Genomic DNA, 14,127 nt, shown 5'->3' on the forward strand with positions numbered 1-14,127 from the left:
GGTGGTGTTGTGCTTGGGCAAACACGTGAAGGAGTGTTTTCCTGGAGTGAACACGGGCAAAAAGGCTAAGGCAGACTGGCGAAGGAATGTTTTGTTGAAGCAGACACAGGAGAAAGGATGTTCTGCTAAAGCAAGCCTGTGAGAGGACACAGGATGAAGGATTCTTTGTTAACAGCGCACATGTATTGGTCCGCCTTACACTGCGTAGTTGCGCTCCATTTGTTGGGACTCCATAGAGAGAAACCTAGGAAAGTCTTCTGGTGGTGTGCTGCAGTTTCTTGCTGCTTGTGCTGACTTAGGCTGATTGATAGAGTGATGTCAGCTGAGGCAAAGACCCATGCTAAGGCACGACCTGTGGAGGACATGTGATGTTTAGAGGATGTAAATAGGACTTGATGGACAGTGACGGAGGCTGAGCTTGGCTTGCTTATAGAGCTAGCTGTGCAGTGCTTGTGGGTCTCACATCTTCACTGATCTTTGGTAAAAGAGGCACAGCCGAGAACTTCTCCTGGCATTCTCCCTGATGCTGATGCCTGGCTATCTCTGCTAGGTAGTACTATCTTTGCTCATTCGTGTTTCCTGTCCTGACTCTGCCGAACTGGACTGCTGATGTATCTGTGAAGTGTTTGTGAGTGGACTGAATTGCTGACCTGTGAACTGAACTGCTGAGTTCCAGACAACATAGACAGGAGTTACTCCAAAGAACCTTTCTAAACAGGTCCACACCCCAACCCCCTATTCTTTTTTTTTTTTTTTAAAGATTTATTTATTTATTTTGTATATGAGTACACTGTAGCTGTCTTTAGACACACCAGAAGAGGGCGTCGGATCCCCATACAGATGGTTGTGAGCCACCATGTGGTTGCTGGGATTTGAACTCAGGACCTCTGGAAAAGCAGTCGGTGCTCTTAACCGCTAAGCCATCTCTCCAGCCCCCGCAACCCCCTATTCTTTCTTTCCAACTACTGGTGGGTGGTAGGCTAAAAGGGAGGTCAAAGCATTTTAGAACCATCCTTAGAAACAGGCTTTTGAAAAAATTGAAGTTACATCAGTCAGTGCGGAGAATCCTGCAGATGGACACAATGTTTCAATAATGTGTCTGCCATCCTCTTCATTGTGGTCATCACGAGCTGCGACTAGATCATCTGGAAGAACTTGACCAACAGCCTGCGGGGAGAGACTGTACTGGATTTATCTGGTTCAGAAGAACAGATACTTGTGTACTTCTTATCTCACCGTGCTTCTTCAACCAGCAAGACCTGCCTGCTGGAAGTTCTTGCTTGTAAATAGGAAACAGGATAACTTGAGGAATTTATCCCCTTAACCCTATTCCTGGGATTTCCTGGGACAAGGACACCACCTGCCAGGGATTTCTGAGGGCCAGGGATGCTAGTGGATATGAATGGCTCCTGTCGCCCTGCACTTTGATTACCCTGGACATGGAACTCTTTGGTACATGTAGTTTGGTCCAGATAAATTCACTTAAGAAATGAATCCTCACATTTGATTACAATCTGAAACACAATATTTGGTAAAAGTGAAAGGGAACTTACATAAGATAATCATCTGCCTTGTGGCAAGAGTATCAAAGCAGCCTCCTCTCCCTTCTAGTGATTTGTAAAAATACTTTTTTCCCCGTCCCCTCCCCTGAATGCCCTGAATTTAGAAAGCGTAAAGTGGTCAGTACAAAAGGAATGAGGTGACCCAGCTCCCTCTTAACCTTTGTATATCAGATAATAGAAATGAAAAAGGGAGAGGAGCTGGTCCAGTTGGTAAAGTTGTAGTTATGCACGCAGGGAGACCTGTGCAGTGCCCAAGCATCCGCAGAAAAGACCCTGGGCACCTATGATCCCAGAGCTGGGGGGGGCAGATAGGAGGGTCCCTGGCTCTTACTGGCCACCCAGTCCAGATGAGTCAGCAAGCTCCAGGTTCTGGGAGAGAGACTTGTCTCAAACAAGACAGGGAAAGTGCTTGAGAAAGGCACTCAGTTTTGGCCTTTGCTCCAAACAAACAAACAGAAGCATGCATCTTCATGTGCATCTTCTCAGAAGAAATGTGATGTGTGTGAGTGTGTGTGTGTGTGTGTGTGTGTGTGAATGTGTGTGTGAATGTGTGTGTGAATGTGTGCGTGAGTGTATGTGTGAGTGTGCGTGAGTATACATGTGAGTGTGAGTGTGTGTGTGAGTGTATGTGTGCGTGAGTGTATGTGTGAGTGTGTGTGAGTATACATGTGAGTGTGAGTGTGTGTGAGTGTGAGTGTATATGTGAGTGTGTGAGTGTATGTGTGAGTGTGAGTGTGAGTGAGTGTACATGTGAGTGTGAGTGTGGGTGAGTGTATGCATGGGTGTGTGTGAGTGTATGTGTGAGTGTGAGTGTGTGAGTGTGAGTGTATGTGTGAGTGTGAGTGTGTGTGAGTATATGTGTGAGTGTGAGTGTGAGTGTGAGTGTATGTGTGAGTGTGAGTGTGAGTGTATGTGTGAGTGTGAGTGTGTGAGTGTGAGTGTATGTGTGAGTGTGAGTGTGTGAGTGTGAGTGTATGTGTGAGTGTGAGTGTGTGTGAGTATATGTGTGAGTGTGAGTGTGAGTGTATGTGTGAGTGTGAGTGTGAGTGTGTGAGTGTGAGTGTATGTGTGAGTGTGAGTGTGTGAGTGTGAGTGTATGTGTGAGTGTGAGTGTGTGTGAGTACATGTGTGAGTGTGAGTGTGTGAGTGTATGTGTGAGTGTGAGTGTATGTGTGAGTGTGTGTGAGTGTATGTGTGTGTGAGTATATGAGTGTGTGTGTGAATGAGTGTGTGAGTGTATGTGTGAGTGTGAGTGAGTGTGTGTGTGTGTTGTGTGTGTGTGTGTGTGTGTGTGTGTGTGTGTGTGTGTGTGTGTGACGGCTCAGCAGGTAAAACTGCTTGTTATACAGATCTGGTGACCTGAGTCAGAGTCCTAGACACCATGCCATCTAGTTTTGCTTCCTTCCTTGTGATAAAACGTCTTGACCAGGGGACAAAGAGATGGCTTAACAGTTAAGAGGACCAAGTGCTTTCCCAGAGGATCTGGGTTTGTTTTAGTAAATATTTAATCTCAATTGGGGGTTTCTATTTTTCCTTAGATCATTCAATTCCCAGATAAAAGACACAAAACCTTTATATTTATAATAACCCTTTAAAGCCCCAGAGCTGGGCAGATATCAGCCCTCTATGCTATTATGTCTACTTCCCTGACAGTTACCCTGAGGTATGATTTGTCGTGTTCCACATAGGTCACTCCTACTCTGATTGGCCAGTCCTCGTGGCCAGTTCTCATGATCACGTACCCCATGGCATCTTTTCCTCTCTCTACCTTTTCTCTCTTCTTCTGCCCCTGCCTAAGACCCCAAGCCTGGTCACAGAAAACTCAGTCTACCTTTCTTCTGCCCAGCTATATAGGCTATAGGCATCTTTAGTCAACCAATAGTTTTAAATTAAGGAGCAAGGTTACAGAGCATCTTGGTGTGCTGGGAGATTTCCTGGTCCCCATGGGCAACCAGACCTTGGGGGCCAGTATTTAGCATTGCCATACACAGCCTCAGACCAAACCTCAACATGGGTTCAAATCCCAGGACCCACATGGCAGCTCACAACTGCTCGTAACTCCAAGATCTGACACCCTCATAGACAAACATGCAGGCAAAACACCAATGCACATAAAATAAAAATAGATTAATTAAAAAATATATTAAAAACGAAACATCTTGACCAGAAGGAAGTTAGGGGAAGAAGAGCTTCTTTGACTTAAAATTTCCAGGAGACACTGGATAATTTCAGGGAAGTCAAGGCAGAAAATGAAGCAATTGAGTCAGAGCACATCCCAAGTCCAAAGCTGCTGGGCTGCTTGCTTGCTAGCTGGCTTCTTTCACACTTACACAGCTCAGGGTCCAGCCCTTGAACTGCTGCCACCCACATTCAGAGCGGGTCTTTCCACCTCAATCAACAGTCAAGACAATCTGCTACAGACGTGTCCACAGGCCCACCTGATCTAGATAGTTCCTCATTAAGATTTTTCTCCCAGACCCACTACGATTATTTCGCTAAAGGAACAAAGCAATGAAATGACCCCTAATGCCACAGATCGGTGTACAACTCAACCCTCATCAGAGAAGCTTCTTCTTGTAGCAGATGGGAGTTAGCAGAGACCCACAAGTGGACAATGTGCAGAGAATGAGAGACCTTTGGGGGCACTCAGCCCTAAGTAGGATGTCTTTACTAAGCCCCTCCCCTCAAGGCTCAGCAATCTACAGGGAAGAGGAAGTGGAAAGAGTGTAGGAGTCAGAGGCGGTTCATGACTCTTTCAGACACTATAGGACAGATACACACAAGAACCCACAGAGACTGAGGCAGACAAGACCAGACCAGACCATATGAGACCAAGACAGGTTTAAAACAGATAAAATCCCAGCACTGAGAAGAGGAAGTAGACACAAAGTCCCACCCCCAGCCAAGAAACTATTCACCATTAATATCTGCTGGGGAAGGGAAAATCAGCTTTCTCTAATGATAACTCACTGTATATATCGACCATGCCCCAGGCAGGACCCACGTCCTGTAGTAGTTGGTCAACACAAAACACACTTCATTTTCTGTGTGTACAATTTTTGGGTCTCATTTTGAAAATTATTTTTCTTATTAATTTCTCTTTCTGTTTTTAAAAAGTTTGTTTGATTTTTTCGGTTTGTTTTTCTTGTTTCTTTTTTGGGGGTGTGTGGAAGAGAATATGAAGTTTGGTAGGCGGGAGGTTGAGTAGGATCTGGGAAGAGTTGGATGAGGGGAGAAATAGAATCAAAATATATTGTGTGAAAAGCATTCTAAATAAAAACAAAAGACTCCCTTCCTGGGTGGTTCCAGGTCATGCTGAGTTGACAGTTGAGATTAAGCAACACACCTTGTAAAGGCAGAGGGAGAGAATGAACTCTACAAACTGTCCTCTGACACGTGTACCATGCATGTGTGCATGTGTGCATGTGTGCATGTGTGCATGTGTGCATGTGTGCATGTATGCCAATGTGCACACCCATACAAAAAATAGTACACCATATATAAGATTTTGAGAAAAATGAAAAAAAAAACCCACCTTTGTGGCATTAAAATAAAAATTAAATGCAAGCAAAATTTTTTTGGCCCATTAGCATGTAACTGGGTGGTTAGTACATCTATAATTTAATCAGAATTACCCATGTCCTTATTTGATCAACTTTACCATGTTGTCACCTACTTCCATTCCTGACATTTGTCCCTTGGTTCTCCCTGCCCTCTCCCTCTAGTTCTCTCAGGTAAGTCTCTGACTTTGCGTCAGCCCACTTTGTGTGATTATATTTTTATTTTATATTCTCCTTCTTCTTCTTCTTCTTCTTCTTCTTCTTCTTATTATTATTATTATTATTATTATTATTATTATTTGTGTTTTGAGATGAGTTTACTGTGCTGCCCAGGCTGACCCAGAGTTCCCAGGCTCATTCACTCCTCTCAGTGCAGCCTCCAGAGTAGCTGGGACCACAGACCCATGGCCCACATGTTTTCATGTCTTTGGCTGCACTTGGTGGAACTTACCAGCTCGGACCCTGTTCTACTCTAACGACAGAAACACAGACTGGTGGTGGACTGCATTTGTCTCTTTTCAATGTCCTTAGTAGGGACATGTAGCTTTGGATTCTGGCTATACCTGTTATTTGAAAACAAAAATTACAGGTACTGTGCTAGCTGACTAACTTGAGTCATCTGAAGAAAGGGAACCCCAATTGAGAAGATGCTTCCAGACTCAGCTCAGGGCATTTTCTTAATTAGCGGTTGATGGCAGGGGGCCCGTATGGGTGGTGTTATCCGTGGGTTAATGGTCTGGGTTCTATAAAAAGCAGGCCAAGCAAGCTATGTTGAGCAAGTCAGTAAGCAACACCTCCCCATGGTCTCTGCTTCAGCTCCTGCCTCCAGGTTTTTGCCCTGTTGAATTCCTATCCTAGCTTTCTTCGATGGTGAACAGCAATGTGGAGGTGTAAAACAAATAAACCCTTTCCTCTCCAAGTTGCTTTGGTCATGGTGTTTTGTTGCAGCAATAGAAACCCTAACTAAGACAGGTACGATGTGGGTTTTTTTTTTCAACATTTTAATGTATTTATCCCAGCATTACTTCACAGGTTATTATGGTGCCTCATTTGCAGTGTAAAAGCCTCACATTAACACACTTCATTTCCCTGTTCCCTGGCCTGTGAGCTATTGCTGATATATATATATACTTTTAAAATAAACTTTAAAAGTCACTGTTATTGGTATCTCCCAGATACAGCAGGACTCATATTCATCTGAACTCACAGAGATTGTGACAGCACTCCCAAGACCTGTGGAAGTTCAAGCCAGACAGGGGATCAGCACTGAGAGGGCGGAGTGGACATGGGACCCCATTACTAAACAAGAAGTTATCCACTATTGATACCTGTTGGCAAAGGGAAAACCGATGAAGCCTTACTGGCTATATCAACTACATTCCTGGACAGGCCCCATTACAGCAGGCGTAGCTGACCAACACAAAACAAACTTATTTCTTATTTCTGTGGACTTATTTTGCTTTTTTTTGGGGGGGGGTGTCTTTTACTTGCTTGTTCTGATTTTCTTCTTATGTGTTTTTTTGTTTCTTCCTCTTCTTCCTTCTTTTCCTTCTTCTTTTCTTGATTTTTTGTTTTGAAAGAGAGAAAAGAGCACCAAGTTAGGTGGGTAGGGAGGTAAGCAGGTCTAGACGAGTTGGGGGAGGGAAAATCATCAAAATACATTGCATGATTTTTTTTCAGTTAAAAAGTCTTTGCTATTATTTTGCTTTAATTACTGAATTTCTTCAAAGAAACAGAACTCATTTTTTAGAGGTACTTTTGATTGACATTGAAATTAAGCAAAAGCTACAGAGATTTAACCATAGCCCCTACCTTCCACAATCCCTCTGAGCAAACATCCTTCACTAGCATGAACATTTAGCACACCTGGTGAATCTATGATGAGCTGCCATTCTCACTGGAACTCCCACAGTATACCCCAGGGTTTGCTGTTAGAGCGAATTATTTATGGAGTTTGATAGTCTCGAAGTCAGGTGAGGTTATTCCTTCAAATTTTGTGACCTGACGTTGGGGCCAACTACCAAACAACTATTTGAGACTGTATGGAATTGATGTTATTTACAGATTTTTATACACTGCTAGATTTGATTCGCTAATTTTTAAATGATTTCAAAATCCATTTTCATATGTTGTAAGTGAAAGACCCCCGAAGTGGGGAGACCCTCACTCAAGTCTCGGGATGATGCGACCCCCCAAGAACTCATGAGAGATCGTCCTTGATCAATCACACGAGGTTTATTGACAGGAACCAGCATTCTGGGGCCGAGACTCGTGTCCCACGCAGGGGTAGAGGAGTTCGACCCTGAGTAGCTGGGAGAAGAGGTATTTAAAGGAAGAAACCACATCCCAAGGGGGTAGGGAGGGCGTCATTGGAAAAATGTCGAGAATACCAGTGAAAATCACAAGGGGAAAGTCCCTGTTTCTCAAGATTGTTCTCAAGATTTTAATATAACTTTTGTGGTCAGCCAGTTCCTGGAACGGAGTTGCTGAACCAGCTAACCTACATTTTTGGCTCTACTCTGTTTGTTAGGGGGTCTGAATTTTTCCTGGTCTTTCAGTAAGGTCATTGGTTTTGACATGAGACTGACTGGTCACGGAAGGAGTTGGGTGGCACCCCCTCAATGGTCATGTCAAATTAATCTAATTTCCTGAGTAAATATTTGGAATAACTCATCTATGAGCCCACCTGGTCCGGCTCTTTCTGTAGTAGAAACGTGTCCCTTATTTGTGTCGTTTTAGTAGTCACCTTCACAAACAGTGATAGGAAATTTAATATCCACAAACAGAAAAGCAAAGCTGTACTCTTACCATGCATAGAACTCCCATGGATTAAGGACGTAAATGCAAGACCTGAAACCATGTAATTCCGAGGAGTGATGGGTTTCAGTGTCAAGGGCTTATTGACATTGGATTTAGGAATGTTTTGTTTGGCCATGACACCAAGCCCACAAGCAACAAAAGCAAATACAGACAACGGGGACTGACAATTGGGACTGCATTAAACTAACAAGCTTCTGTACAGCAAAGGAAAAGGGCAACACTGTAGAAAGGGTAATCCACATGTGGCAGAAAACGTTTGAAATTATGTAGCTGTAAGATGTTGACAGAGTGAAAAAAGAAATTAAGAATTTTTCTTCTCCTTTGACATTTTGTAGTAGTAGTGATAAATTAATATGCTTAGGTGACAGACTTCAGACCTGTTCTCTCAGGTTATGTGTGACATCATTCATGTTGGGCATCGCTTTGGGTAAATTCTCAGTTATGATTATTTTGCTGGTTTTCCCCTCTGATTTCATCCCATTCTGGTGTGGTAGAAACCCTTGGCCTGATCCAAGTTCACGTGAGAGTCTGTGTTAAGCTGGCTGGTGACTGTCTGGAAAGAAACACTTCTCACAGTCCAACAGCATCCAACAGTGGCTGTTACCCTAGGAAAAGACCAAGAGTTCTATAGTCGTTGAGCTCATAAGACTGGATGTCTCAGCTGGTCTTTGGTCTACAGTGGGGTACTGAAGAAGTAGATTCTAACACCAGCAAAAGAAAGCTTCAGCAAGAGGATAAAATCTGCCACCCAGAGTGAGAGGAGGAAGCCCAAAAGCAAACTTCTCCCACCCACTTCTGTGCAGGCAGCTGTCCTAGGGTTCCAGTTGCTGCAACAGAACACGGTGAACAAAAAAGCAAGTTGGGGAGGAAAAAGTTTATTTGGCTTACTCTTCCAGATCACAGCCCATCGTTGGATGGAGTCAGGGTTAGAAACTCAAAAAGAACAAGAACCTGGAGGCAGGTGCGGGTACAGAGGCCTAGGAGGGCTGTTGAGATTCAAAACTTGTACCATTTCCTTCCCAAGTTGCTTTTGGTCATGGTGTTCATCACACCAATAAAAACCCAACTAAGACCGTAGTAATGCTTGTGCAAGTCTATAATAAAGGAAAAGGAAGCGGGGCGAAAAGAAATGTGCAGTTTGAAGAGAAGCAAAGGCACTAGGGAGCTTAATGTTCGGCCAACGCACGTGCTGAGAGTCAGGCTGTCATTAGTCGGATTAGCACAGTTTAGGGCAAGGCATCCTGCTCCATACAGTGATAAATGAAGAGTGCCTCGTGGCAAAGACCTCACCCAGCTAAACCTCCAATTTGTGAGAGAGCCTAAGAAGTTGTCTGTTCCTGGAAAGCAACCAAATTAGAAAAGAAAAAAAAAGCTGCTGCTAATATGATTCAAGGGGGCCGGGCATCCAAACTGGCGGCCACGCCCCACAGCGAAGTCTCCCATAATGCTGGCGTTAAAGGCACGAAGGATACAAGGATGAATGGTTTCAGAGAGAGCAGTGAGACCAGGCAATACACTTGGCAGAGAAATCTCTTCACGGAGACCGGGAGGGGCCATTGTGTAAAGCTGTGGAAGGCAAGGCTTGGTGGCAGTAATGATCCCGAGATTTTGGAGACGGCAGAATGTGAGAGGCGTACCCAGGGGAGCTGCACACAGGGAGTAGAACAAGCCCCAAAGGGAGATGAATGTTACCAGCAGCAGAGACATCTGAGAGACATTTGAGATTGAGTGCGCTATGGGATCTGTGTTTGTGTTTGGTGTCTGTCTCGCTTTGGTCCCATATTAACTCCCTAGTATCCCTAGTTCTCCCTTCTCGAGAACTCTGCGCTATTGTAGGTTGGAAATATGTAATTTGTCTTTTGATTTTTACAGGCTTTACAATTAAGAGATTGCCTTGAGCCTTAAAGGATGGGCGTTTGAAGGGCGGTGAGACCATGAAAAACTACGGGGACTTTTAAAGTAAACGGCATTTTCCGTTATATATAGCCACAAGTCCATGGGGGCCAGGTACTGGAATGTGGTGGCTTGAGTGAGAACTCTCCCCTGTAGGATTCAGGTATTTGAATTTGAATACTTGGTCCCCGGTTAGGGGCGCTGTTTATACAGATAGCAAAGGCTGGTTGGAGGAAGGAGGTCCCTGGGACAGGCTTTGGGAGTCTGGAGCTGCACCTCACTTCCAGTTTGCTTCCTGTGCTCTCTGCTTGTGGTTGAAGTCGTGACCTTTCAGCTCCCTCCTCCTGCCGCTATACCTTGCTGCCATCCTGCCCCACATTACAGACCCTATGGAGCTTTAATACAAAAGAGACCTATCCTCCATAAGTCACCTTTGGTCATGGCATTTTTTTTTACAGCAATAGAAAAGTAACAAATAGACCGAAAGCTCGATTATCTTGTTAACATGTTCTTGGGAGTGGGGGGCTGGGAATTGAACCCAGGACCTTCGCATTTTGGGCCAGTGTTCTGAGCTCCATTCCTAGTGCTCCCCTTTATGAACTCACTAAGTAGCCTGGGTTAAGTTTGAACTCACTAAGTTGCCCTTTCTGGCCTTCACGATTTTTCCTGTTGCATTCTGTATGCTGGGATTACCAATACGGAAGCTCACCTATTTAAATGAATTGAAAATATTTTAAAAGTCTGTCTGTCTGTCTCTCTCTCTCTTTCACACACACACACACACACACACACACACACACACAACTTACAGGTGTTGGTGCTCTAATGTCATGCTCATGCTGTGGGTGTCAGGGATCAAACTCTTGTTGTCAGGATTGGTACAGCAAGCGCCTTTACTGAGTAGCCCATTCAGTTGGGATAACCAAACAACGCACATCCTGCCACTCCCCTCCCCGCCCCCGCCCCCCCATTGAATCAAATGGCTATGTAGGTGCCCCTGTGTTTTCAATCATTGCTGTGTGGCCAGAGAAAAGAGCTGGCAGGGTATTCGTTACTTTCATTTCTATGCATCACCTGCTCTCTATATGTAAATGCTCGTCCCTTCTTTACCTGCCTGAAAGAATTCTCTGAGATTATCATGTTAGGAAGCAAGCAGCCACAGCAAGGATCTGTAGCCCTCGAGTCCAAAAGGCAACACGGAGAAACGGACTGGTTGTCGTCCCGCTGCTGATTGGTTCAGACGGACTGGATGAATAAGGGATGTGGCTTTTTTTTTTTGGATAAAGAGCTGGTGAAGCTGGGACAGGTGGACAGGCTGATAAAAGGGGAGGAAGCCAGAAGTAGGTGGGATGGAAGCCAAAGAGGACAGAGCAGGGAGGTAGTGCAGTGAGAGCCAGGTGGAGGCGTTGGGGTAAGTTAGGACGCTAATGGAGAGACAGCCCCAGCAAACAGGTGACAGCTTTAAGCTATATAGACGTCTCTGTGCCTTTATTATTAATAAACCGCAAGCAGAACCCAAAGGCCCTGAGACACAGGTCTAGGACCTACCTCTAAATAGATTGTTAAGGTAAGAGTCTTGGGCTGGAGAGATGGCTCAGTGGGTGGGAGCTCTGACTGCTCTTCCAGGAGTCCCGAGTTCAGTTCTCAGCAGCCACATGGTGGCTCACAACCATCTGTGATGGAATCTGAGGCCCTCTTCTGGTGTGTCTGAGGACAGCTGCAGGGTACTCACATAATACAATAGATAAACAATTCTTAAAAAAAGATAAGAGTGTTTAAGAGTTACTTCCTTATTTACTATTTCTTGTCATCTTTATTTCTTTTTGATTTAAGTATTCATGTAGGGCCGTTTTTCTTCTGCTTTTAATAAGTATGTACATTGATCTGTAAATAAATCTGCATGTTTGGAAAAATACTGCATTGTTGAGAAGTACTTCTCTTGAATATTATAGATTGAATTCCATCTCCCCGCTTCGTACATAAAAGTCCTTACTCTCAGTACCTCAGAACGTGGGATAATTTGGAAATAGGGTTATCACAAAAGTATTTGTATGCTTTATATATCTATATATGGATGGAATGAAGTCTCTTGTTTGTTTTTTGAGGCAGGTTTCTCTATGTCCTGGAATTCATTCTGTAGGTCAGGCTGGCCTCAAACTCAGAAATCCTCTTGCTTCTGCCTCCCCAGTGCTGGGATTAAAGGCATATGCCACCACCACTACCTGATTTAGAATGAAATCTTTTTTAAAAATGATCTTTAATCAACTTTTGCAGTCACTATCCCCCTCCTGTTCTGCCCTCTGTCTGTTCCTTATCCCATTTCTCCTGCCCAGTCTCCAAGAGGATGTCCCAATACCCCAACACCCTCCCACACATACCACCAGGCCTCCCCATTCCCGGGGCCTCAAGTCTCTCAAGGGTTAGGTGTGTCTTCTCTCATTGAGGCCAGGCCAGGCAGCCCTCTGCCATGTGTGTGTCAGAGGTCTTGGATCATCTACTGTATGCTGCCCAATTGGTGGCTCAATGTCCGTGAGATCTCGGGGCTCCAGGTTAGTTGAGACTGCTGGTCTTTAGAATGAAATCTTAGTCCAGTATATTTGGTATGTATCTAAAGGGAAGGGAGCATAATGCAGCCCAGGCTGGAGAATTCTAAAGCTGACGGGCAAACCATCAAAAACTAACAAAGGGGCAGGCAACATGATTCCCTTCAGAGCCCCACAAAGACCTCTAATTCAGAAAAGTGAGACAATGAATTTCTGTAGCTATAATATATGACAATAAATACATGATCAACTCACGATTCTCCACAATGTGAAGGTGGTGTTTTGAGTAGGAAAGTCATATTCTGGTTGTACATAAATAACCTGAGGACTTAGGATGCTGGACATTCGTGGTAACCAAAATCTACTGTTGGGTGTAGCTTTTGCTACCCCGCCTAAGCTCCAGGAACAGGTTGAGATGCCAGCCCCTGCCACTGCCCAGAGAATATTGGATCTGTGGATGGAAAACGCAGGAAACGCACACACACTGTTCAATTTCAACCTGCTGTACTGGCTCAATTGCTGGGCTGCTGGGCACTACTAATCTACAGTGGCTAGTAGCGTGCCCTTCCCAATGCTCATCACTTCTCAGCCTGCCCCAGCTTAACTTGCTCAGTTACCTTTAGTCCCAGCTCGATACCCCAACCTCCCTCCCGGAGAATTGGCCTTTAGATGCTCCGCTGGAGAGCGCACGTGTCTGGTTGGCTTTTCTCCCTCTAAAGCATGGTGAAAAAAAACTACTTTCCTCTGTGTCTCCTGCACCTGCTAGCTCGCTTGGGGAGGTGGTGGTGGTGGTGGGGGCGGCTCCGAAATCCCGCCTCTTCCTTCCGCTCAGCAATTGGCCCATGACATCTTTACTGATAGATCAAGAACCAATTAGGCAATTGCAGGGAGCCGAGCCTGCTTAAGCACCCACTGTCTCAGGAATGTTTCAGGAATGTCAAGCCCACTTACACCCTCTGGGACACCTCACCAGTTATCTGATCTTATCAGCACTCCTGTAATTTGAGATTTAGGGTTATAGGAACGTAAAGAACAATGGGAGGGTGGTGACGATCTTAGGCCCTGCGTGGCCTTCCTGCCTGCTTGTCTTTATAAGCCGCTGTTTTTAATTAAAGTTTGAGAGCTTGATTAGACCATAGGCTTGTTCTCCTTCTTCGCGCCTCCTGGCCCCCATTCTTCCGCCCCCTCCCAGGTCTCCGCCGAACCCCCACACGCCGGGGCAGGGAATAGCCACATAAGACATTGGCTCCAAGTTTATCATCTCAAGTCAGTCAAAATTAAAGCTGTGGACCTCCTAAGCAGAAGCAAACTTTACCAAGAAGGAAGGAAAGGTGAGACAAACATCTAAAAGAAGAAGTGGTCTCCAGAATAGAGAGCCACAGAAGTGGTCTCCAGAATAGAGAGCCACAGAACTTCCTCCTCTGGTGTTTTTTGTATGCATGCGCCTCTGGCCCAAGCAGGGCATGGATCACCCACCGTTCCTGGGTTTTCTACTCAGTTAGGGATGGTTAGGTGCGGTTGAGGCATCACTTCACCCCACCCCGCTCCCACATCTATACTTGATTCCTGGTTAGTTAGCTGCAAACCCTATTGGCTGTTAGTCACTGCTGTTGCTACTGTTTCAGCCTTATGGGCAGTTCAAGGACTGTTAATTATAGGAGGCCGTTCTTTGTGCTCACAACCTCCAAGTAGCTAACTCTGCATCTGTGGGGTGGTCTGGGGGATCTCTTTCCTGAAGTTTTCTGAGAA

This window comes from Rattus norvegicus, chromosome 8 (assembly GCF_036323735.1).
Source record: "Rattus norvegicus strain BN/NHsdMcwi chromosome 8, GRCr8, whole genome shotgun sequence".
NCBI classification, from domain to species: domain Eukaryota; kingdom Metazoa; phylum Chordata; class Mammalia; order Rodentia; family Muridae; genus Rattus; species Rattus norvegicus.